This window comes from Xiphophorus hellerii, chromosome 17 (assembly GCF_003331165.1).
Source record: "Xiphophorus hellerii strain 12219 chromosome 17, Xiphophorus_hellerii-4.1, whole genome shotgun sequence".
Lineage (NCBI taxonomy): Eukaryota > Metazoa > Chordata > Actinopteri > Cyprinodontiformes > Poeciliidae > Xiphophorus > Xiphophorus hellerii.
Genome location: NC_045688.1, coordinates 16,294,591 through 16,321,633, shown reverse-complemented (window position 1 = coordinate 16,321,633; position 27,043 = coordinate 16,294,591). Strand labels below are relative to the sequence as shown.

At 39.4% G+C, this 27,043-nt stretch overlaps 1 protein-coding gene and 1 long non-coding RNA gene across 2 annotated transcripts in view; one reads left to right on the top strand and one right to left on the bottom strand.

Moving 5' to 3' along the window:
* The window catches only part of nav3 (neuron navigator 3), a 313,027-nt gene that overhangs the window by 218,350 nt on the left and 67,634 nt on the right, over positions 1–27,043 (bottom strand). The gene's annotated exons all lie outside the window — the stretch shown is intronic.
* On the top strand, positions 1,150–9,964 carry LOC116736639 (uncharacterized). Its single transcript, XR_004342640.1, has 3 exons — positions 1,150–1,160; positions 9,607–9,631; positions 9,785–9,964. It is a non-coding gene; the product is annotated as an uncharacterized LOC116736639 (long non-coding RNA).

Genomic DNA, 27,043 nt, shown 5'->3' with positions numbered 1-27,043 from the left:
CAGCAGACTCAGTTGGTAATCAAAAACTATTCTGTGGCAATGTCATCCACTCTCATTCTTCATTTACATTTCTCTCAGTTACCAAAAGATTGCTTCCTTTCTTCCTTTCTAAGAAATGGAATTATGAATAACTGGAAGAAGTCGGTGGATCAGAGCTTGGCAGCATCTCACCATCTCAGACAGGCAGCTGATGTTCTCCGTCGGTTATCTCATTGTGGGCAGTTAGAGGACGACGTAGCAACATTTTGATTGCAGAACTCGCTCAGCCTTAAATCTCATTAGTCTAATGCATGCATGATCAAAGTGTGTGTGTGTGTGGGGGTGTGTGTGTGTGTGCGTGAGCTCACAGTAACGGTCTATTATAGTGGTTTGGCTCCGATGTTGGATTCCTTCCAAAAGATTGGAAAATGCTTTTTGATGGGAAAATTACTGGTCATGTCTGAATGAAATGAAGGGGAATAAAACAGAGTTGGATGTTGGATCTTATTTTTCCACTCTTTTACCAAACAGAATCAGCTATAAATAATGGTGATTCTTAACCAGATCTTAACCTAACTTCATGCAAAAATAATCTTCATTGGCACACAAAAGCTTGACGTTACAATAAAGCTATATAATTGAAGGATAAATTAAAACGAGCTGAATAATTTCAATTTACATAATTTATCATTTTTCTCTTTCCCATCTCAAAAACTGGATGACAAAAGTCTTTAGTTTGGTGATTTGGTCTCAACCAGACGGGGTTTTTTTCTTTCCAAAGAATTTTTTTTTACAAAGACTTCATAATTAATTTATTTGTGATTTGTTTTGTTGATTTATTTTAGATATTCAAAATGTCTTTCAATTCCAGTGTCAAATGTTCCATAGAATGTAAAGTTTATTGATCTTTCAGAATGTGTTCTTGCATTCTTATGACATTACCGATCACTTGAAAGTAGTCTCAAGACCCAACAATAATATCGTTTAATCACAATAACGTCTGGAACAGTTTATTGTCTACCAAAATTTGTTATTGTGACAGGCCTAGTAAGCATGCAGTGCTTTGGTTTTGAAAGTTGTGGTTGTATTTTAGATATTACACCTGCACAATGTCTTGTGAAATACAATTAAAATGCCTTGTGGTTTAAAAAAAAAACTCTTGTTTTTGTAACCTGCATCAGGTTTTCTTCCAGTATCGCTCTATATTTAGCTCCACCCATCTTCAATCAACTTTCCCTGCTATCTCAGGTATTAATGATGCCGTTTCCACAGTAACGGATGATGGAGGCAGGATTACAATGTCAGGACAAGAACCTAAACCTACAAACTTTTTGGGCTACCATACCAGTGGTTTTCTGTCTCCCCTGCCACAACACAGCTGAACATATATAGATTCAGATTTTAAAAACAAAACCATTAAAAGTAGAGTTTGTACTTGGGAAGAAAAAAAAAACCCTTAAGTATTCCTAAATGACAGACAACTCATTCTGTCACTTCTGTTTACTTCAGCAAATTTGTCAGAGGCGAATGAAGCTTTCTGTGATGCATTTCATTTTTTGGCCGCATGTGGGATGCTCAACTTTAAGTACCTTATAATGATGGGCTGTCTAACTTGTGTATGATTTCGTTTTGGACATCACTGTGTTCAGCTGCTCTTTCAAGCCAAAGTACTTAGATAATGTCCACTGTGCATGAATAAATCAGCATGAGAAAGCTCAGCATTTGAGAAAGACGAGAAACGGTGTGTAATCCTTTTCTCTGTGCATGTTTCTTCAGCCTCAGAGAGCTTTTCATGAAGCGATATTAAAAGAATTGCTGTAGCTATGTTGTGTGAAAAGAGAACAAGTTATCCTATATAAAACATTTAGTTTGACATTATGTTGGTAAAGACTTTGCTAAAAGAGTCAAATGTGAGCGGGCCTATCCAGTGCCTTGGCATATATCTTTAAAACAGCTGATAGCTGACAGCTACCCAAGATAACAAATTAAGGGCCTACTCATTCCTTTCTCCTTGCCACTTAATAAAGAGGAAGCAAAAGCAGCAGCTGTTCTTGTAAAGCTAACAGCTTGCACCATTTTAATACACCCATGAAAGCTACTTATTCCAGTGAAAAAAAAGCAGTCTGGGTCAATGATGTATGAATATCCAAGGCTGTGAAGAAGAAAGCATGCACCATGTGATCTCTTGAAAGCCCAGGCTGGTACAGATTCTTTTGGTAGGATGTTGAAAAGATGTGTTGTGTGACTGTAGTACACCGTACTCAGCCAGCACTGCTTGGAAAGTTACACAGCGGAAATTCCATCAACAATGTTTCAAGATCACAGGCTGTGCGGTGAAAACACATGGGCTGTGTGTTTTCACAGACAGAGATGGCTGACTCAGCAGGGCCTGTCTTTTGAGAAGATATTTGGCCACTTGAGGGGAGCCCATGGATTGTTTATAGAGCTGTGGCTTTGAAATTTTCACAGAACATGTCTCTCTGCATTGAGTTTGCATGTTGGGTTCCCTCTGGGTACTCTGGCTTTCTCCCACAGCCCAAAATCAAGATAGGTTAGTTGGCATCTCTAAATTGGAGCAGCACTTTATTTGAAGGGGTGTGCATAAGACTGACATGACACTGGCATAAACATGCCATAACATCTGTTATGAACATGAAGGAGTCTTTATGGATGTTTATGATTGTTGTCAACAATCATAACCAGTCGGTAAATAATGGCATTTATTTACAGACAAAAGTTCACATAGAGAAGCACTCTTATATCTATCTTGCAGTAAAAAGATTTATAGGATACCATCAATCAATCAATACAAAAACATGGCAAACAATATGAGGTAGAAACAAGCACAGGTTATGGAAACTAAGCATTGAGTCTCAGCTACAAATTTGATGCTCCAAGGCAAATAGAATATATCTCTTTTTCTAGATTAAAAAGGTGGAGTTAACCAGAGGGTAGCAAGAATAGTCAGGCTTCTTAAGACAGCCAAACATTCTTTAGTCTGGTACACCCAGCAAAATGAGATGTCTCCTTTGGGGATGATAGAAAAACTTTAGGTTATTCCTGCCTCAATCACCTTAAAAGATGGAATAAAAAGTAGATTTTTCCTTTAACGCCATTAAGTCCCCCACTGGTATTATGCATGTTTTAGTCGTGTGGGTGCTTGAAGTGTGGAGCAGTAACAACAGCATTACTGATTAGCACTGAGGATGTCTGATATGTTATGAGATTAGACTAAACAGCAATCCACACTCGACAACCACGCTCACATAACTGCAGCTATAAGAAAAATGAACATTTAGTAATACAGGATATAAATAAATAACTTCTAAGTCATATTTTTAGAATACAATAAAAAAAGGATCCAGTAATATAGAGTGAACACATACAAAAACTACCTGGATGCCAGTTTAGTTTAAAACTATGGGCCAATTTGTTTAGCAACATTTTGGACAGTGTGGTAAAAAGTTTTCATCTTTTTAAGCCAGGCTGCAGATTTCTAATATTTTTCAATCTGATTTTCAGACGGACCATTCTTCAGAAACTGCCCAATAACAGAAACGTATAGATTTGTTTATGGCCACCCAGGCTGGCAATTGTTCTATTTTGCCACCTAAACTCACTAATAGGCATCATGACTAATAGGCTTAAACATCTGGCTGGAGTTTCTGGCTCTGGACTGGTTTCAGGATTGGTGTTTCTGTTTAAGCTAATCATTGGTTTTCTCTGAAAGATTTTTATTCTTGGGGTTCCCCCAGGCCCAATATTTAGTTCATTATTATTTTCATTTGATAATCATTTCCATTGCATTACATCTGCTATTTAGCACTGATATTCAGCTGTATGTGACTTTTAACACAATGCAGTGTGAAAGCATATCTTATCAACTTAAAATGTAACAGATGTTACAATTTTGAATGTAATGATTATCATGACATGTAAACAAAAACAGAGTCACGTCAGATTTTAGCAGTTGTATGACTTCATTTTTATCTTTGGCAAAAGACTACCAGCAATTCCTCCCGCTAGCGCAAGACATGCACATTTGCTTTGGTTTATTTATCCAGAATGCTTTGACCTACAATTCACGTTTTGCTTTTGGAATGGTATTCACTTTGCTTGGCACATACTTATGCATTCAAACCACACCTAATAACCCTGGTTATTAGGTAGACCAGAGTTTGCTTTTCGATTTCTTTATGGTTCCATGTCATAAATGCCGGGGGTTATTTCTGTGTTTTTTATAGAGATAAGAATAACATTGATGCTTTGTAAAAGATCGACAGCTTGTTGAGTATTTAAACCTACAAAACCAACAGCTGAAGAGGCAGTCAACAGACGGGGGTGAGGATGCATGCAGTGTGATAGGCTTAGACATTGACAATTGTTGAAAGGATGTAGATGACCTGCATGGAACAAGTACTCTTAGTTTTCCTGCTAATTACTCTCTGATTCCAACTGAACACACCTGGAAGATGGCAGCTAACATCCTTTCATCGACATCATTAAATTGACTTTTCACCATAGTGTGCTGTGAAACCCCAGTCCTCTATTGCAATTTCAGAGAAGAAATTATAGAAAAGACCATAACCATCCACCAGTCACTACAACAGCTTATTACTAAATAATTAATATAGGCTAGTGGACAGACATTTCTGCCTATAGTACACATTTAAAATCAATTAAATGGTGCAGTTGTTGTTGCTTGTTAGGTTAACAACTGACCTAACAAAACGTATGCAGTAGATCATGAACAGTTTATTAGCTGATAATTTAGCCACTAAGAAAAGACATTTAATTTTGTTGTAAAGTTTGCAAAAAAAAAAGCCGTAAACAAAGGATGCAAAATATACAAAGTTTTAGAGCGCATCTGCTATTAAACTGGTTAACATGTTGTTTAAAAAAGAAAATTGAGAGTCAAGACAAGATACTAGAGGGACAAAACTTAGAAAACAACATCAGGATTTGTTGTAAGAATTACCATGCAAAGAGAAACTATGCATGGGACTTGAAATATACTGCATTTGGGTTGAAGCAACCGATACCACAGAAAGGATTGCACAGAAAAAGCACTAGCAATTAGCATCCCTGTAGATGAGCAGGGGGGAGGAGAGCCAAACTCACTACATCAACTTTCACGCTGATTGTCCTTGGAACAGGATAGTAATGGCCTTATTTACATAACAAAGGCGCCTCTTCACACCCTCTCTTGGAGGGCCAAACTGGCCCCTCTTTGGTAGCTCTAGGGACAGGGCCAAACTGGCCCCTCTCTGGTACCTGGACGAAGATTCCCATTTTGGGAATCTTTGGTAGTTCTAGTGTTAAAGCACCAGTTCAGTAAAATAAGGTCAGATAAATAATTCGATAAAGAATGTCTCTTCTTTCACGTCTTTGTTTTATGTAGCTTTTATGCATGTTTTTTATGTTCATGTGTTGTGAGCTTTACATAGTGTTTGTATTTTACCCTGAGCAGCAGTGTATATCAGGACAAAGTGCTTTACAAGTTACATCGATCTTAACATTTAAGGTAGTGTAAAGTATTTTCATTCCATTTCATCAGCCCTCCCTACTGATCTTTGAGAAACAAGAGGAATTCAGATAAAGTGATGTAGCAAGCAAGATTTACGTAGGCATGCTGAGAGCTTTATGCCCTGATAAAATAAAAGCCTCCCTCTCCCACAGCTCACAGCTGTTAGGAACTCTTCCTTTCTTATCTGCCAGTGACCTGATAAAAAAATCAAAGGGGAACTCAAGGTCGAGTGTTGATTCCTCTCCTCTCTCGCTTTGACCAAAACCTGGGGATCTAGCTCGGCCTTTGACTGTTTAAGTTGTGTTTAATTTTTAACTCCAACACTGCGGTGCTTTTGCCTTGTAGGGGTTTTTCCTCCATGGTTTTCATTACAGAATGTTCAGAGTTCTGTCTCTTTACACCAACCTAAATCTCTTTTTTTAATGCTTTTTTTCACATTGGGTGTTGATTAATAACTGATTTTCTTGTGCTGAGCAATCACGCCACCCTGTAATCTCCATGCTGCACTCTTCTCGAACAAACATTCCAAACCTCCATGGTGGGCAATGACAGTACATCATCTTGTCCATTTTAGCCCATCTTTGTCTCTCCTGTTTGTTCTGTCTTTCACCATTTGTAACTTTTAAAAACCTGCAACCGAACTCAGAGACAGGATGATTAGGGTGAAACTTTCTCATCAATCAGCAACACTTGGCCTGAGACATTCCTGCTGTACATCCTGAGTGATACAGTATTACTCTGCGGCCATTATCTGCTATTAGGCTGGAAAGGAACACACAGATTGAGACTAAGAGGGCTAAAACTTTGTTTGAATGTAAGATGAGAAAGTAATGATTCCAGTACATTGTCTGAACATTTGCAGTGCATGTGAGGGCAGCTAACCGCAAAACCCACATCATGATGAAAAGGCGCATGTAGAAGTAAAAGTCATTAAAGTCCAATTGGTATTTTCAGCTGTTATGTCCTTATAGCATCCACAGATGCTAAAATCATAACAGACGAGGTGACATTCTTCTTTACATAAAGTCTACACTTCCTTAAGAGTCAACAACTCCGACTTCTTAGCTACTCATTTCTAAATAGTTGATGTTGAGTCTAATGGGCTCCACACGCAAGGAGTGATGAACAAAAGCGAAAGGCAACACATTTTTGCCACTGTGAAGAACAAGTCATGATTTTCAATCACAATGAGCAGCGTAAACATACAGAAGTTATTTTTAAGCTGCGCAAACATGAGCCCCCATCAGAAAGTATGTCATGGTAGGATTAAGGTGGCACTTTACACGAGACGGCAATTGTGTTTTATAAAAGGACCGATGCGACTGGATGATTTAGTTCGGCTTTCCCTTTTCACGCCTCTTACTCAGTCGTGGCTTTTAGAAAGGTGAGACAGCTTCACGGGTCAAAGGAGTTGATGGTTTGTGCAGTAAGCTAGTCACTAGATTTAAAAGCATACATGGCAGCACAACAGGTAGGAGAAAAACAATATTTAAATTTGAAATGTTCTTGGACAGCAGCAGGATGACTAAACTCCAGGGCCATCCACCATCATCATTTTGGTATTGGGAGACGTTTCTGTTGATTGCTGGCGTCAAAGTGCAAGCACCGTCACCCTACATTTGTCGTCACGGGTTTGAATTTTATTTCAGTTTAATCATATTTAATAATGATGAGAGATAACTGATTGACCACACAGACTCAAAATGTGCTTTTAAAATGATTTCAGGATGTACAACCAGGTAATTATTTTTTATTGTTTAATGTCTTGACTTTAAAGTATTTGTTTGTTCTGTAGTTGAATTTTGAAGGACACAAAAATGGAAAAAAGTTTTGTAATGATTTCTTATTGCCTGGCTCTTAAAAACCACTATGCCTTTGCATTTTTTCCTAATTAAACTATAAAATATTCCACAACAAATAAAACTAATAGCCTTGGTATTAGAAGAGGATCAGCTGTATAATCCGGCAGTATTTGCAGGATCAGTTCAGCATGGGGTCAGAGTGAAGGATTAATACGACTACTACTGCAGTCTTGATGATCTGAGTTTCTCTAAAGTTGCAGCAAATTTCCATGAAAATATATTTCAGCTTGCCTATGAGCAAAACCAGAAACATGTAGAACATATTATTCTTAGTTTTGGGACAGTATGGTGAACCATTTTTTCCACAGCACAAAGCACCTACAGGGATCTAATTACACAGAATTTAAACCAAAACAAAGGAAGCAGAGAATCCAACTAAAACAAACATCCTCCAGTGTAGTCTAAATGACAGTGATTTATTGCAGGCTGCATTCATAAGGTATGCATTAAAATGATTTGAATATGTACAGATACTGTTCTAAACATACCCAAATTATTAATAATCGCCAACATAAAAATAAGAAAAAAAAAGCAACTTCCTGCAAGATGCATAAAAATCGACATTTGGCTAACAAACATAACCCTGAAACCTCAAATTAAACAAACAAGTAATGTGTATTATTAATTCAATCAAATCTATACAAAGAAATATAATACCCATCCCAAACTGATAGATTATAGACTTCAGCTGCAGGGTTACCTGTTTGGCATGTAGATCAGCCTTAGAGGTTAGGCTAGGGCTGGCAGCTGGACTTACGGGGGCACTGCGGCTCCCCCCGGCCAGCAACGTCCGCACAGATGCAAACCACTTCATGATTTGGGAGAAGCAGGGAGTTCACTCCAATGTGTCAAGAAAAAGGAAGAAACAAGTCCAAAGGGAAGTAGAACTCAAAAAGGTTCCTGCAGGTGGGAGAGCGCAACGCTTGGAGAGATGTACAGCTGGTTTGGTTGGATTTACCCGGCAGCATCAGAGTTCGTTGAGGGGTGCATGTGCACAACACTATGACACAGATCCAGCAGGAAAATAGTCTTACGGTGCATGCAACTGTACAACACACACATATGCATACATCCCCCACTACCCCAGTGACACACAATCCTTCCCCCATCAACGTATCACCATCTGTCACTTTCTCTATATCCCCCCCCCACCTCTCCTGCAGGCATATTACTTTAGCTTAGCATGCTACCCACCTGCCACACATGCTAAAACAAACACACATACACACATATCTCCAGCTGTGATATAATGCATGTTAATCTGTGATGGAATGAGAAACGGAAAGATTGAAGGTTGTACCCAAAGAAGTACCGATTATCAAATTATGGAGGACGGGGGGGATTTACTGTGCATGGTCCTAAAGAAAATCCATTAGAGTGAGAGCTAAACAGATTTCTACATGAAATCCTGAATAAAAAGACTTATATCTGACCCACAGAGGGAATTTTGATTGACTGGAATGATGCAATGAAGACATAAACTGAAAAATTTACAGCAGAATATACAGTACATATACGACATAAACATTTTCAGACTTTGTCATGTTAAAACTTCAAACTTCAATGTATTTCTTTAGGGTTGCATGTCATAGACCAGCACATTGTGAAGTAGAAAGAAAATTATACACATTTTAAATTGATGTTTTTTGGTAAAATGTGCTGTGGGTTAGTCTAGAACCCCCAGGTGGTCTGTACGATGTATGAAAGGTGTGTACGAATACAAATATCCCACAACCACATGACCACGTATCTATAGTTCTTCTTCAGAAAAAATATTGGAAGACTCTTTACTGTAAAGTGAAGAGGTTTAGACCCAGGACACGCTGGAGGGACTATGTCTCTCGGCTGGCTTGGGAACGCCTCGGGATTCCCCCGGAAGAAGTGGCCAGGGAGAGGGAAGTCTGGGCCTCCCTTCTGAAGCTGCTACCCCCATGACCCGACCCTGGATAAGCGGAAGATAGATGGATGGATGGATGGATGGATGGATGGAGAGGTTTCTCATGGAGTAAAACCAGGAGAACCTTCACACAGTCTCAAATCTTCTGCTTTGTTTGACAGGTTTTCTTCCAGGACTTCCTTGTATTTAGCTCCATTCATCATCCCATCGACTCTCAACAAACAAGGGTTGCCAATGCATAATGCTACAATACTGTGTTTTAACAAAGAGATGGTGTTGTCAGGATTCAGTTTGGAGTGAGGGTTCTTTTCAGAGACGAGCTACGCGGAGGAGTTTGACAGCCTGACGCACCTGCAGCGGATTCCGGTAACCAGCGGCAGGCTTCTTAAGAAGCGGTGGAACCACCAGTCATCGCTCGATGGTTACCACTTCTTGGTCAGACTCAGCCTTAAGATCTCTCATAGTCCATGTCAAGTATTGTCAAGTCATTTTTGTCCTTTTCTCTCTGTTATCTCACAGACCTTGATCACGTTTCCCGGAGCCAAGCCTGGAACTTCGCTGGTCGGGCGCGTCTCGCTGGTTGGCCCTACCAAGCCATTCCGATCCGCTGCTGTCCCGGACCCCCGAACCTACCTGGACCCTCGTTCCCCTTCTGACGTCCTCTAGTTTCGATTCCTGAACAATCGTTTAACTGATTAACTGATTCCCAGACCCCCAAAACTTTCACTCTGCTCTCAACTGACCAGATCACCTCCTTCCACATGCTTGCTGCGTCACCTACAAGGCTTGTGGCAACAAAGGACACCAGCTCATCTGGAGATTGTATCACAGTGTCATTTCTAGTCAAAGCCTTTGAATAATATAAATACAGTAATGCTGCATTTCTGCATGAATAAATAATGTCCGGACAGAAGGAAATGTGAAAAACTGGTTTACATATGGACTCAATGAATCGGTGGAATAATACGTAGAAACTGACTGGATGCTTCGCAAATTGATTCAACTGTGTACTTTAAGTCCATATGACTGGTCTTCTAAAAACCACATTCTGATCAAACAGGCTTGTGTTTGTAATATCCCAGCTGTACAGATCAAAACCAAGCAACACATGGTCACAAATGTCAGTGTTGTACATTTCCAAAGAAGATAATCCCCTGCAGAGCTTTACAAGGAGATGGCTCTTATTATTAATGGTCAGAAGACACCCCACAGACAAAACACAGAGCGGAAAAGTGTGTGGCTTTGTGTGACTGGGTGTGTATGTGTGTGGCCTGGCTGGGAGAGACATGGCCATATGTGGAGGCCAGGCTTTGTCACAGTGAGTGCCTGTGTGATACTGGAGAGGATATGGGCGAACCTCAGCTTAATTCATCTCTTAATCCCCTGTCCCAGCATGCCATTGCATATGGCACAGTGTGGCTGGGTGTGACGATGGCTCTGCAAGTGACTGCACCTTTAATCTTAACTGTCACTTAAGACAAAAAAGCAACAATTGTGAGGGAGGACGCAGAATTAATCCATCTAAGCAGACAGTGAGATGGGAAGTGACAAGCATAGCCTACTTTCGAAGGCTTGCAAAACTTGACGGAAGATAAAGGATGCATGTCTGAATATGTATACGCATGTGAGCGTGTCTATCTCCAAACAAGGAGCAGGCCTTGGGGAGACATCAGCTCTGTCTAATCTCCGACTGCGAGACATTGTCACTAACAAACACTGAATCATACAAAACATGTCACTGAGCCAGGGGTACGGGCAGGCTCATCTGCAATGTGTTGCGCTCTCATGCTTTAATTCAGAATGAAAGTTCCCTCTTAACGTAATGGGCTCAACATTGCACTGGTAAGGATGCAATTAGGCTTCAGATGCAGCAAAGACCCAACAGCTCTGACACAAACACAAAGACAACAAGTGGTTGGAAGGAGAGAAAATAAAACTAGTGCCAGTTTGAATTTGTTTATGAAGATGTTACATCAATTAATTGAGACTGTAGTGAAAAAGCACATGTACAATACTTCAAAGAATGACCCTTCAGGCACCATCTTTTACTGCTTTCTCTTGTTTAAACACTTTAAATTGTGAGCAGAGACTCAACTTGCCTTGGCTATGACTTTTATGCCATGCGTTCAAGTAATTTTTAGTGTCTCTTGGTAGTGGAACAAGTGGTAAAGCACTGGGTGTACTGTCTAGAACACAGTTCTTGAACACAAGTCTTTGAGAGGTACTACCTCTCAAGGACGCTTCACTGCTTCAACACACTTGACTCAAATGATTCAAAAGAGTTAATTCAGTCATTTGACTCAGCTGTGTGGAGCCAGAATGTAGGGAAAAAGTTGCAGGACAGAAGGTTTTGAGGACTGGGATTGGAGGGCACTGGTCTAGAATGGTCCCAGAGAAAATGGTAGCACCAAAAGTGGATCAGCTGTGTAAAAGGCAATTTGCTAGATGGCTCAACAAGGTCACCAGAAACAGGGTGCAACTATAAATCCAGCTCAGAAGACAAGTCAGTACTGAGCATTGAGTCTATGAATCGTTTTGAAATTGTCTCGGAAATACAGAGTATCCTAACAGTTTGATTAGGTGAACTGATTTTCTATGGATTATGACTCCAAAATTATTTGTGGAAAATAATTATCAAAAGAAAATGCAGCTTGGGAAACTGAGATACCTAGGTGCAGTGGTACTTGACACGCCATTGGCTGGTGATTATAAAGCAGCCAATCCAGAAGTGGAATTTATTTTCCTTGGCACTCATTGGCTATACCCTCAAAAGCAAAAAATAGTAGATGTTAGCTTCACCAGTATTGCATATTCAGTGTGCATATTAATGAATGTTAAGGTTTACATAGTGTTTCAACTATTAAATTAGGCAGTCATAAACTTTTTCAAAGGCGTTCTTAGCTACTTTTAGCTATTTGCAGGCTGTCAGGGCGCTAAGGTCCCTAACCAATTTAAGAATTTTAGATCTTGAACAAGTGAGGATAAAATGTAGTCCAACATGTTTTTCCAACAAAAACCCAAAATCTTGGTAGGTAAAAAAAAAATCTAAAAAAATATAAACAGTAGTGCCGTCTTTAAAGCTTGGTGTTCTCAGCTGGCTTGACATGAACTCTTTATTAGGGTAACTTTAGGCCTGTCACGATAGCAAATTTTGCTGAACGATTAATTGTCTCAAAAATTATTGCGATAAATGAATAATATTGTTTGAAGACCTTTTTACACTGATTTAATGGAAATGACGTAATAATGCATGCGATTTCCTGCCAAAGATAGATACACTTTATTTTCAAAAGAACACTTAACACTTGAGCTGATAAACAAAATAAACAAAACAACCAAAAACAAAAATAAAATGGATTCTCAGTCTCCATTAACAAAAAACTCACTTGAAAAAAAAACCTAAACAACATAAAGCCAAAGTGGAAATAAATACTGAATTCAACCAAAAGATTATGAAGTCTGTATACTATGTTGCCCTTCAGTAATAATCAGATTTAAATAGAGAAGACGGGCAGATCGACTACATGATGCAATAGTTCACACTACACGATTTTTTGCTCCTATTTTTCCCCTTACAACAATCTTAAAACGTTGGTCTTTCTAAGATTGTGTGGTGTGTTACGGTAGATCGTCGTTGCCGCTCCGATCTAAATCAGGGTTTTTCCCCGACTGGGATCCTTAACGCAGCCTGTTGAATGTGATAGGCAGCCAATCAGAAAGCGTGGATTGTCCTCCGTGTTTTCTGAGGGGAAATTACAGAGGGGAATCCCAAACAGCTGACACGGCGCAACACGAAGTCCAGCAGACATCGGAGATGATATGTGGAAACAACAATGTTTATTTAACGTGCAAAGAATATAGAAATGACAAGAGGAGGAGTTGGAGTGAAATTGCTACCGCAGTTGATAAACCCGGTAACTTTTCAGCCGTTCTTCGTTAACGTGACGTAAATAGGTTATAATGATTTTCATTCAGTCAGGACTTTACGCTGACACTAGCCACATGCATTGCAGGTAGATTGTAGTAAAGCATTGATTAATGCCTGGTTTTAAAATTAGTTCACTGGACTTGAAGCCACTATTCTGTGCCCATTGTTGGACACCACACGGCAGGACCGAACCCGATGGAACCGTTATAGCTAGGATTGCTGTCGGCTAATGTGTGGTCTGTCAGGTTTTGAAAATGGGCCGACAAACGGCCAACAGCTATAAGATCGTGCAGGATAAGATAGTGTGCGCTGGGCATTACACTAAGGAAATGAGGAAGGGAGGAGTCAGTGGAGAGCACCGGAGTTGAGCCTTTTTTCATTCGGTGTCATCAACAGAAAGAGAAAAAGGTCGAAAGAGACGATAATGCCGATAATTAAAATGACGTCGATAGTTTTAATTTATCGTACGATTAATTGATTTACCGTTTATCGCGACAGGCCTAGGTAACTAAAGAAACATTTCTTCTTCTACTTCAAAATAGGCATCTCAAACATAGACACAGCACAGTGTCAGGCTTAAAACATTTACCACCTGAGCTTATAAGCTTATAAGAATGGTTTGAACTTACTTTAAACAAATCATTAAATGCAGACAGTAATTGGATGCCATTTTGTAAGACAGACTTCACTTTGACGAGAAATATTGTGACATTTACCTAGACGAGAACCCGTTATGCTCCTGTACATTAGACAGTATTACCAATACTGCACGAGGATGCTGCAATCTCATGAAACTACTGGGCCTCAAGCAAACCCAAAACACCCAATCAAACTCTGTCAAGTGTTGGAGCTGGAGGAGTCAGTCTGCTTCTGAACCCATGAACTCTCTGCCTCCCAAGTTCCTGAACTAAAGGGAATCCATGTTCAGATGAGAGGCTTTACCAGTCTTATCGATCTTTCTTGTTTGGATTATAGGAGCAGGACTACTGACATGACACTTGTGAAAGAGATTTGAGAGGGTAAGCTGAACCGAGACTGTAAGGATGAGAAAAGTAACGAGAATATCTTCATCCTGTTCAAAGTCCAGGTCATGTACTTAGTAAACGGGTGAAAAGTTCAACGTGAACAGTTCAGACGTAGTATTTGACTTCTCCTAACAAGTGACACCTTATTTTAAAAGTCAAAGACACTCTTTAGAAAGCCCCAGCTTTAAGCTAAATCCCATCTACATCAAACCAAAGGCTGCAGTTCCACTCTGTCACAATCAGAGGTCAAATGGATGAGAGATGGGGGGGGGGAAGCGGTGCTAAAGAGTAGCAAACTCTCCAGTGGTTTCACAAAAGCTATTTTTCATCTTAATGCTTTTCCAGTCCATTAATGTAGTACCCATAAAGCTAATTTAAGTGAAAATGAGAGACTGAAACAGAAAGACAAGTAGGTGGGGAAAAGGCATTGTTATGCCTTTTCCCCACCTTTTCCCCAGAAAGAGCTAGGACTTCTCTTCATTCCTTTAGCACTCATACCATGCTGAAATACTCCAGTGGATAAAACTACTTTCATCCGGCTCCAAAGGAGCTGGGAGAAAATCAAAAGGGCTGTAAATGTTTTGGCATCAGGATGGTATTTAAACTCAGCATCTCAGGACAGGAAAAGTTGTTAACTGGTCATCCAATCTGAACAGAAACTCCTGCAGCCAGTTTCAATAAATAAACTATATGCAGAACAATGTAAATCATTCACAGGTCAGACTCCAAGTCCGTGTGAGGCAAATATCCATTAACTGACAAGATGTAAATTTGAAAACAAGTGTATCCTTACTTTTACACCATCTGTGAATAACCAAATTAAATAAAGAGATTTGGTACTCTAATTACACCCAGAAGCATCAAAATGCTTAAGTAATGCTGAAATTCTTCAAAATTAAACAGTAAACTTCTCAGGCTGCAAGCCAACAGTTTTTCAGCTATAATGAATGAGGCCAGACGCAGACTGCTTCCATTAAAACCTGTCAGACACTTAGTAATTCACAGAGAGCTAAAGAAAAACCAACATTTACATAAAGTAAGGACAGGCCACAGGGTGTAGTGATGTGAAATGTGTAACTTGGATAAATGCCCACTTTCTGTTTTAATCAGGAAACACTTCTTGGAGATTCATTTGTTCTGCTTCTATTCTACCGTGTTAAAATCAAAACAGCCATTCTGGAACTATCCATCCCTAAATAATACAATGATATTACACATGTGGATGTAAGCTATTACGTTTAAGTCAGAATGCATACAATAGTGCCTTTTGCACCATTCTTTATACGGGATACATTTGAGCACATGAATGGTTGCTGACTGGTGTTGACAGGAAGGTTTTGTCCTCTCCGAGTTACTCTGTATTTAGCTCCATCCATCTCCCACCTGCTACCCTGTCCCTCCTAAAGAAAAGCATTCCCACAGCATGACGCCACCACCACAATGTTACACCCAGAGGATGATGTGTTCAGGGTACGCCAAAAAAGTTCTTCTTAAAAGTGTACCTTCCTCCACTTTACAGGCCAGGACAAGGTTTACTCATGGAAAAAGCTCTGCTTTGAGCAAAGTATCACTGAAGATAACTTCTGCTCAGATGTAATCATTTCTGATATTTTGTCATTTTCAAGGGAACATTCTGTATCTGGCTCTAACAGAGCTTCTCTTCCCTCTTCCATCAGTAGTTAATAAATCAGCCACGTCACCCAAAGTCAAAAAGCAAACAGCTCTCACCTTCCATGTGTTCCAGCAGGCGTGCTTTCTGTATATTTATGGCTGAAATGGGCTGATAAACAACCAACAGCATGACTGGGTGACATTAAAGCTGCACAGGTAGGATTTAATGGTAGAGGGCAGAACGCAGGGTCAGATCAGGTCGCTTGTTTTGCAGCACATAAATATTAATCGAAATGAAAAGTGACCTTGATGATTTAACTTCATTTTCAGCGAGAGGACGGGTGTAGCTGCCGAACAGCTTGGCTGCAGTGTGGGACGGCCTCTCTTATCCACTGCCAACGGATCCGGAGGCCTGAGGGGACTTGAGACGCTTTTGGAGGACTTTTTTCCCCCTTAGCAGCAGCTTTTTTGGAAAGAGGCAGATGTAAACAATTACTGAGCAAAACAGCCATGATGGGAAAGGAAAAAAAGAGAGGGGGATTAACAGTTTCTTCTTCCATGTTTCAGGACCATGGAAACATGAAATTATTGGCAATTACCTTATTTTGTATGAGAACTTTCATCTGAGGAAAGCGATTGCTCTCGCTCATTCACTGTTTTGCATGGCAACAAAACGGTGTTTTTTGTTGCTCTTTTGTCACAGAGTTTCAAACATAAAGGATGAAAAACAATCAGACTTTACTAAAAAATGCACAGCTCCAGCTCAAGGATAAGTTGACAACTTCAATTGAAAAAAATACAACATGTGTATATAAAATCTAGACCTGAGTGAAGTTGGTCTAGATTCTTCAAATCAGACAAAATTGGTGTCAATCAACTCAACTATGTTTGTGCTGGTTTGAGCAGCAAACATGTTTGTTTTGTACTGCTTTGGCTTTGAAGACATTATTGAATGATTAAAGGTCAAAAGGTCAACCAGTCCCCCCACTTTTACTAAATCAAAATTACCTTTAAACTTTCATTAATATTTTCAAAGCCAAAGCAGCACAAAAACATTTTTGCTGCATAAATGTAGTCGAGTTGATTGACACCAATTTTGTCCGATTTGAAGAAGGTACAGTGGGCTGGTTGACCTTTCATGACCTCTGCAAACATTTCTTAATATATTTAAAATGATAGCGGCACAAAGAAATTTTTGCTGCACAAACCAGCGCAAATGTTTGACACCAATTTGGTCTGATTTGATGAAGGTTACTAAGCTCAGGTCAAATCTAGTGGAACCAACATAACTAATCCATTTGATTAACAAAAAATACTCACATAGAAAAAATGGATACATAGTTTTTCAAATTAACCAAAAAACATTTTTTTAGAAACTAGTATATGTTTCCTCTTAAGAGTCACCTAATTAAATATGTAGACCATCTGTGTGACTTTAGTGAAACAAGGTGGGGATATTGTTCTTCAGCAAGGATGCTACTAACCTGTTTCAATGGCTGGCCTTGAAAACTGCTGCTTACAAATGCTTTACGTCCAATCTGACTAAGCTCGAGTTATTTTATGAAGAAAAGAAGGCAAAAATCGTTTGGCTGTAAAGCTGACAGAAACATAACTGAAAGATTTCCCGCTGTAATTGCAGTGAAAGGTGGTTCAGCATTTACTACGTTTTCACTCACTGTGCATGATTTATCACCCACCTACACACTACTTTGGGTTGGATTATCATAAAAATCCAACAAACACATGGAAGTTTGTGGCTGTAAAGTGACAGAAGGTGAAAAAAGGTGAAGGGGTGAGAATAATTTAGCACCTCAGAGGACACCTGTACATGTTTCAATAGTTTTGATCGCCAAAGTCAATCCTTTCTGGTTGTATGTGTTAGCATCGCAGGCCAGGACCAATATATAAACAGGCTTGTGGCCAACTGCTTTAAAGGTAATCAGCGCAACACTATAGCTGTTAGTATTTGCCTTTCCTAAGCTCTACACACATAGTCAACGTTCCTTAAATAGACAGAAGTTATAAAATTCTAAAAAAAAAAAACAACAACAAAAAAAAGGAAGAAAAAAAAAGACATTTCTTTCATCTCCCTAACTGGCTGCTGAGCACAACACGCTCCTAGAATAGATTTTTGGTAACGACTGCACACGCTGCCTGAATAATTCATTCCTCCTTTCCTCAGCAGCAGCAGGATGGGAAGTTTCTGCTAAGAATACAATCTCTAGTAAACACCAACTCTTTCATATGTGCATATTTAAAGAAATGCGAATAGGGGCAGCTTTATAGGGTACAAATGTTTCCTGGCATTTTGGCAGCTCCAAGTCTGGATAATGTGAAAACAGGAAAAGCAAGCAAAAAAAGGGAGGAAAAAAAAGTCAAATGGCTACTGGAAATGTGCTTCTAAATTCAAGCTTTCCAGAAGGCAATCTGCTTGAACCAACATCAACCAAAAGCAGAAAAACGCCCAGGTGAAACTGAAGAGTATCAACAGAAAGAGTTGCTGTGTCATAGCAGAAGCTGGAGAAGACTGTTGCTTTGTTTCAGTGCCAAGCTGGACGAGAGCCAGGCATGTTTCTTAAAAACCTTGTGATGATTTGACAGGTACCTCATCTGACGAGTCTTGTATCTTATATAATCTTAAGACTCTCCAAACAATCTAGTCTTGTAAACAAACTGCAATTTGACACAACATTCAAAGATTAAACTACTTCCTTTGAGAGTGGGCGAGCGGCCAAGTTTCAGGTTTCAAGGTTTACACGGCGCAAGGTATGTGGTTTGGTTGGTCTATACCGATTGTTCTGAAAGTGTGGCACTTCACCTGCTTGTGGTTGAACTTGCAGCAAAGTTTCTGTTTTCATGAAGTATTAATGTGGTTTGTTAATGTGATTTCCTAAGATGCACATCTTAAAATGGGCAGATAAACAGTTTTTAGAGCAGATATCACTAATCTGATATGGCAAGGCAGCCATATGAAAACCTTCAGTTTCATCACCTGAGACTACAACATTAGTTATCATTTCTGTTCATTTTACAATTTGAAATTTGGAAATTGACAACTTTCCAGGAGGAATGACTCAATGGTGATGCTAAAACGATAACTTATAAAGCTAGTTGTGGTGCTGTTTTGAAATCTATGAGAATGTGGTGGCAGCAGGACCACTTAATATTTACTTGATTGAGGTCAAAACTGACTAGATGGACCACCTGGAAGAAATTCTAAAGTTTACATTATTTCAGGAAACGCACTTGAACCTGCTGAACAGAACCAACATGTTTTATGAGTCGGTTGAAAATAGCAGCTTTCAAATTATGAGAATCAATTGGGAAAATGTCAACAAAGTCAAAATCCTCATCTCAGCCAAAGACTAGTCTTGATTAAATCACCTTTACTTTATTCCTGATGTTTAGTAATAGATTATTTTTTGGAATGTGAACTTAATGTGGGTGCCCAGCCTTAGTCACTATCTAGGCAATTTTAAACATTCCTAACAGCGATAAATTGGTCCCAATTTTCTTAATTTTGAGATTGGCTTTTAGCTGATATTTACATGTGAAACCAATCTATTCCACAGATTGTATCTACTTTTGCAAATGCCTGACAATCTGTCACTGTTCCATTGTGTTCTGCCATAATTGAGGGTTGAGCGGCAGATCAACCCAACAGGTCACATCTCCACGTGTGTGGTTAACAATAATCACCTCACTGTGGCAGTAGAATCTATTCGCCTTAATCACAGAACATATTTCTGGTTTTCATCATGTTGTTGCGCAACACCCCCCCCCCTCCTTTCTCTACTCTCTCACTCTGCTTCCTCTTCTGAGAGGGGAGATGTGCTACCAGCTCTCCTTCTAACGGGTTAATTGAGTTTCCTAAATCTGCTGGGATTTACCCTGCCCAGAACTGAAGTAAACTCTGTTTAAGCTGGTTTCGAGAAACGATTCGCCTGGTTATCTGACGGCCTACATCCAGGTGTCCCACCCTTCTTCCCCCTGTGAATTAGCCAGACTGAGCAGCCTACAGCCAACTAGTTTCACAGAGCACACCTGTTAACGGTCGCTCGTTCTCTATTTTACAACTTGCATTTGTTATTGAACCAGGTAGGTTTTAGTGACTCGGGCGAGTCCCAAGGATGACGTTTTAAATTTGGGCTACCAGCAACCTAAAAACATTTTAAACTTTTTCCTCTCCAGAATCAAACATCATAGCTATTTTACAACCATCAAAGAACTTTAAGGTGACTCATTAACTGAATGTCCACAACATCTTTTAGATTTTCTTTATGCTAAATATTTTATTAGTAAGGCAGTTTTGCAAGGGTCAGTACAGCTTAATTCAGTAGCAGAAATAATCAAATAAGTAAAATCAATCATCTAGTCTATCTTTCCCTACTGCTGACACTGAGAACTAAAAAAGGGAACCTTTGAGAGAGACGGACGGAGTTTGACGTTTCGAACCCCAGACCTGGCCTGATGATGAAGAAGATGTTGCAGCAGGAGGAAGATGTTGATCGGCGAAGGCAGGGATCTCTGTAGGTCTGATGAGCTTCTTCTCCGCATGGATGGTGAGGTCACACAGGACTTGGTGCTGGCAGGAAAAAAGGCACCAGTTCTTCTTCTTTGTCTTTGTCTTCATCTTTGTCTTTGGGGTCTGAACCCAGCCGATGAGAGAAGTGCGATTCGAAGCCACATGTTGTGGGCCAGACGGGTTGGTCCCCATGACCAGGACAGTCTCCGGCTCCGTGGCCCCGGCTCTTCTTCAGCTGCAGAGTTCTTTGTCCATCTCGATCTTGGCTCGAAGCTGCCCGGAGGATCCAACGAACGGTTCCTCTTTTGCACTCACCTTTTATAGGGTTTCTTTGGCTAGCACTGTTGCTGGGCTTGTTTCATTGGCTGTCTGCTTAGACAGATGATCTCATATCCATCACTGTCTTACAGACATTATGTCCTGATGTCTGTGCTAATGTCTCAGAGTTGCTCAACCTCCTGTCCATTGCCTGCACAACCTTTTACCTAAATAAGGCGTTGATCATCTCTGCTCTCCTGTTAGTTCCCCTTTTTCCCTTCCTTTCACCTTTCACCTACCATCTACCTCCAACATATCAGTAATCTTTAATTGCAGTTACACCTTTTACACCATTTCAAGTTTAATGTCAAAATCACATTTATATCACTTTTATTTTCTTTAGCTTCTCTGATTTAGCATTCATTTATGATTTTATAACCAAAACTTTATTAATTATACTTATTATAATCCTAATGTGAGTTATTACAGATGTTTTTCTGAAAAGAAACCAAGAATAATCCATGATTCTAATTATTTAATACCAAAGTTACAGTTACTTGTTTTTCTTGTAAGTGTTCCCACAAATGTACGTGTAAATATTATTACAAGTAAACCAATATTAATATAAGTATTTTACTTTGAATCTTATCAAATTACTCAAAATGTTTTAGATTTCATTCTTTAAAACTTTCATGTTTTAAAATAAGTAATAGTCTCAGCTATTTTTATAAATCTGCAGGCTGGAAACTTACTTCCTCTTTTTCCAGGAAACCTGCTTTTCCTGTTTAATGACTCTCTCTGACTGACTATGATTTCTTATGATTAGATAGAAAAAAGTAGAATTAAAGCAAAGTTTGCATGAGACAAAACAACACACACAACCAGATTTATTTTATTGACACTTAAGTCTACGGTTGGGCCTAGATGTCACTTGAGTGATTCATTTTAAAGATAACTTTATTTATTATTACTGTTAAACTTAAATCTCCAGCATGGGGAAGTGGGATGAGCTCGGATTTTCTTGACAATCATCAGAATCTCAAGTTTTAAAAAATAAAATAAAATTTCCCCCTGTATGATGGAAAATGTGTCTGGTAGTAAACTGAAAATAGGTGCATTGGCATAACTTGGGTGCATTGGCAGGATGTTGATCTACATCATAGGGAAAATCAACATGAAAATTGTTCACAGACCGAAAATCAATCCATTTCTTCACCCCTCTCCAAAACAGTTTAATGACAGAAGGACATTCCAAACAGTTTTTATGGCTAACCAATGATCTCTGATCACATGTGCTGTCTTTGGTAAAATCATGCCACAAAAAGGGACTCCTACTTGCAGGGTAAATAGTTTTTTTTTTCCAGGGGATGCAGGCAAACAGGCACTGATATAACTCCCTGACACAGGCTTGTGTGGTCTGAGGAGAATTTCCTTTGGTGGTTGACAAAAAGCAGAAATCTGCAGAACTGAATGGGTTTCTAAGTAGTTCAGGTAATTATGTGGGAATACATGTGAAAGAGCTCAACTCATAACCTTAAGCCTAAACCTGAACTTTGACAGGAAGACATGAGACGGATGAATTTTGCTTTGCATGCGAGTCTCAAATGCATGTGCAGATTTGCATTATTTGAGTCTCTGCAGAAACCAAAAACTTAATGCAGTCATTGTTCAGGAATCTACAACCGAGGCTTTCTGCTGTTATTACACGGAACCCAGAAATATATTAGAATTTTAACCATAATTGTTTTCTTCTCTTCGCTGACATGAGAAAATCTTCTCAATTTATGTAATCGGAGCCTTCACTCGAGCGTCCGTGTTTCTGAAATGTTCAAGAAGCTTGCAACACCGTGCAGTTGCCAATCGGTAATGAAGAACAAAAGCAGCACATCTGCTGTGGCTTTGGTGAAGGAGCACCAAGAAATCCTCAAAGCAAACTCGAACCTTTTATAGTAACCATAAAAAGACCGCACTTGGTGCTGGGATGAAAATCAAGACGGGGGAGAAAAAAAAGTCATAATAATAATATGGGTAAACAAAATTTGCTGGCTGTACAGAAATGCACTCAAATAAAAGTTTGTGCGCTGAAATAATAAGAGGACAGCGGAGTGGAACTAATCCACAGGAACCTCCAGCTGATTTATCACAGAGACAATACTTTTATTATTATTATTATACGTTCTTGAAAGGAGAAAAACATATAAACGAGCCAAAAGTCTTGGCATCACAAAGCACCAATTGTCAGCTCTGAAATGAGCCGGTTCTCAGAACATAGAATACATTCGTGGAGATGTGACTTTGTCCTGCCAGGGAAGTCAAAGAGCTACAAAGAAAATAGTGATAAAATAATACAAACTCAAGAGATAAGAGACAAATAGTCTTTGGGATCAAAAGGAATCAGAAAGAAAATGACAGAGTGGGTGAACAGTCCCTTATCTCTGCAAGTTACGCCTAGGATAGTAGAACTAAGTGGTAAAGAAAGTCATATTTAACAAGATGGAACAACCTCTATGAAAAACTCTTGATATTTCTGATTCGATAAAGACACATAATGGTCTTGACAGAATCTTCTTGCATATCAGTAAGACAGTAAGTACTCTGAGACGTGGCAGGATCGTAAGAGTTTCTGAAGGGTTTTGAGAATCCACAACAATGGAGGTGGGTTTAACAACGAAGAGGCAGATTATTTGGGGCCTGGCTAGAGTTGCCAATTGGAAATGTAATAAAACCAGATCCAACTGGCAGCTAACTGAAGCATTGTGCTAGCACCTAGACATAGCCCATATTTAGCTATGTGTAGCAATGTACATGTATTAAGACTACTGTGGGCAACTGTCTATGTTGTCCAAGTAACCTCTTCTTGGGTGAATGTTTGCAGGAAAAAAACAAAATGCTGTCCTCAGTTTTAAAAGATATTTCAATTTTCAATGTTCTAGTAGGTTGTGAGGGTGGCACAATGTTGTTTTAACACTTAAATGGAGCAATGTGATTAAGCCAGTACTGTTCAGAATACAGGGAAAGCAAATAGCTGTGTGGTGAAGATACAAGCTTAACACAATTGTTTAAAGCTGCTGGTTAGGATTACAATTAAAGAACCGTTTGAAGGTTTGTCTGGGAAGCAGATGAGTCTCTTCAATGAAAACCCAATGAAGATGTTTACAGGCAAACATGTGGACAATCTTTACTGTCAGTAGTCATACTCCCACAATATGCACCAAACACCTAAAGTCGTCTGTTTTCTGCAACATCTAAGATGAAACGTTGAAGCAGATCTGCTCCATCAATAGGATGTCAAACATTCATCTTCACAGAGAAAGAATAACTTGATAAACCCAGAAAGTCAGGCTAACCATGCAACACAATGCAAACATCACAGCAGAAATGGCATTTAATGGTATTTAAGACTTTGTTAAAACGCACAACCCTGTGCAACCTAAACGATTGTGTAAATGAGAAAAAAGGCACAACTATTTCATCTGCTTGGAAATTACCAAGACATTTGGAGCAAATTTGTGATCAGAGCGGTTGGTTGAGAATCACTGGTGTATAAAACAAATACACTCAAGCAATTAGGGGTGACCAAAGAATTTGCTGTGTCATATAAAATTAGGCCTTAGTGATTCGCCAAACAACCATTGTTGGCAGCTGGTAGAAGCACGGAGCCGTACTGGGAAAACCACCACCAGCTAAACAGGCCTTGTTGATAGGATAGGGCATAACTTGAAAGGCTTTTGGTTTGGCAGGGAAGCACACAAAGTTGAGAGTTGGAAAGCAGAAATGAATCCCGGCACGCCGCTGCCTCCAACCTCATGCTGCATTAGGGGAACAAGGGGCCTCTAGCAGTAAATCTTATCCCGGAGCAGGCCCGTGTCTCCATTCCTCATCCCTGCTTAGTCCATTCCCTAGCAGAACGGCATGCTAATGCTGCACATGGCCGAGCCTTTGGTGTTATATGGTGTCACTAACACAAAGTTATGCCTCTGTATGCAACGTGTGAGGTCAGCCTCTGCAGAGCAGCGAATACAGAACGAACTGCAAAAGGTATCACTTGTGTGTCTTTGAGCTATTCCAGCTGTCATGTCCCGGCACTTCCATTTTCTCACGCTGTCAAAAGTCACATCCATTCACAATTTTGTTTTCACAGCTTTGGCTCCATAATTCTTCAAATTGCTGGCTGGATCTGTCTTTCTGCTGTCTTATGAAACTCTCTGCCAACTCTGTCACCAACGTCTAGGCTCCAGGGCCTTGTCCTAGTTTCCACCTTCATTCACAACGCTGCTTTTCCAAGATGCTTTATTGTCCCATTCGTGCACTGACAAGGAGTACTGTTTACCCTTAATTTATCTCTCCTTTTAAAATTAATGTTCACTTGACACTAGCATTCACACTCCATAAATATTTTCACCATTTGTCAGATTAAATCCTCAAACTCCAACGTGATGGACCATTGCAAAGTAGAAGTAGAAGCTAAAATTTTGCCCATTGCTCTTTTCAAGCTTGCATATGATCAAACAAATTAATGGAGAGCATTAACAAACAAGTCTTGGCACATATTTTGAACTGCAGTTTTGGTCTGAAATTGGACTGGGCCATTCTAGCACATGGTTAAGTTTCATGTTCTCTGGTAATTGTCTGGGGTCTTCGCTGAACAGCTGGGTTTAGACCCAATGTGGGCTACATTAGATGACTTCTGAAAATAATTGGTGGAACTTGGTGATTTTATTTAGAAGTAGCAGAGTAGGAGGGACTCTAAATAAATGCTTGAGTTGCACAGCCAAGGTTAACAAGAAAAAAAACTCTGTTCTGAAAAATGTAACTAAACAACTTGTTCTCCTTTTGACTTGTGTGAAAGGCAAAAGGTTGTCATTTGGCTTGTGCGGACTCAGTGCAAGCGAACACTACTAGCTTTGCTATAAATTTTAACAAGTGTGGGAATTACGTTCAAACCTGCCAACTCCACACTGGAGCAAAGCAGTGTAACTGCATGAGTGTTGCAGTTTTCTCACACTTATGTAACAGTAATCTTCTGAGTAACTATTCTTTATAGTGTATTTAGATTGATACACAAAAGGAGTTCTGCCTTTGTGCAGGACAAAATAAAACCGCAAATCTCTATTCAAAGGGCAGTTAAATTCATTGATTCACAGGAGGTTAAATAGCAAACATGTAAAAACAGTAAAAAAAACCCAAAATCTTTTGGTTCTTGCACTAAGCAAATTCAGCCTGAAAAAGGTGTCAGAAGTGTTTTCATAATGCTCTCATTTGGGCTTGTCTTTATCTTTCTTCTATTTTAAAACTTCCCTATTCACACCAAATTTAAACTATATTATAACAGTAAAGTCTATCAGGATGGACGGTCTTTGTAGGGTCATGGTAATGTGCAGTGGGAAGTTAGGGTCAGGGTAGCAGGTTTGGTATTGCCGAGGCTTCATCAGGCAATTTAAAGCAGGTGCATGGAGGCAGCTGAAACAAATGGAAACATCGTTCATGGGAACAAACCCAAAACCACGTTTAATTCTCTTGTGCATAAAAATATGTACATTCTTTACCTTGACCCCAACCCACTACAGTCCAGTCAGCAGATGCAAAAGACAGAGGCACTTAGTGCCAAGTTAAGTCAAAACCAATGAGAATTGTACAGAAAGTTGTTTTACTTGTCTATTTTCATTATGCTGAAAAGGAAAAGATACAATGCAGTTTCTTCAGCATTCACTCTGTGATTAACGACGCAGCCTCTGAAACCTCTAATGTAAAAATCTAAAGACAAACCCCCCCCCCCAAAAAAAATAACAGTACAGACTTGAATTTCATGACTGTAGTTTTATGATGCGATGACCAGGAAAGCAAAGAAAAACAATAATAAACGATCCATTAGGCAAGAACTATTTAAAAAGGAGGTTCGTAGAGTTACAAATATTGCAAAATGACAATTACTTACATTTTATTGCATCATGTTAGTTTGTAATGCAAACATGATGCAATAAAATCAGACTTGTGGGTCAAATTCTTGTTCCACGATACTTTCTATAGTTTCAACTAATTAATACATATCAAGAAATACTACCTGTTGAGGAGAAAGTATAGGTCAGAATAGTTACAACCTAACTAACTGAGTTCTAAAAAAATGTGTGTGATCTTCTTAATAACTAGATTATTTAAAAAATTCATTTAAAATTGGGTTGAGCACTAATTAAGATGAAATTAAGCATCTTTTAGCAGCCTAACACATTTCCTATTGAAATATATTAATTAAAATGCATGAAGAAAAAATGTTGGGAAACTGTTTAATTTAACATTCAAATTGTGTTTCATTATTACACTAGGACTCAGCAGCCTTCAATGTAAAGGAGGTTTTCTAGATATGCTGCCATGTTTGAAAGGTTGTGCAGATCATGGAGAATGCAGGGCGGTCTTCATCTGCTTACAGACTGTTC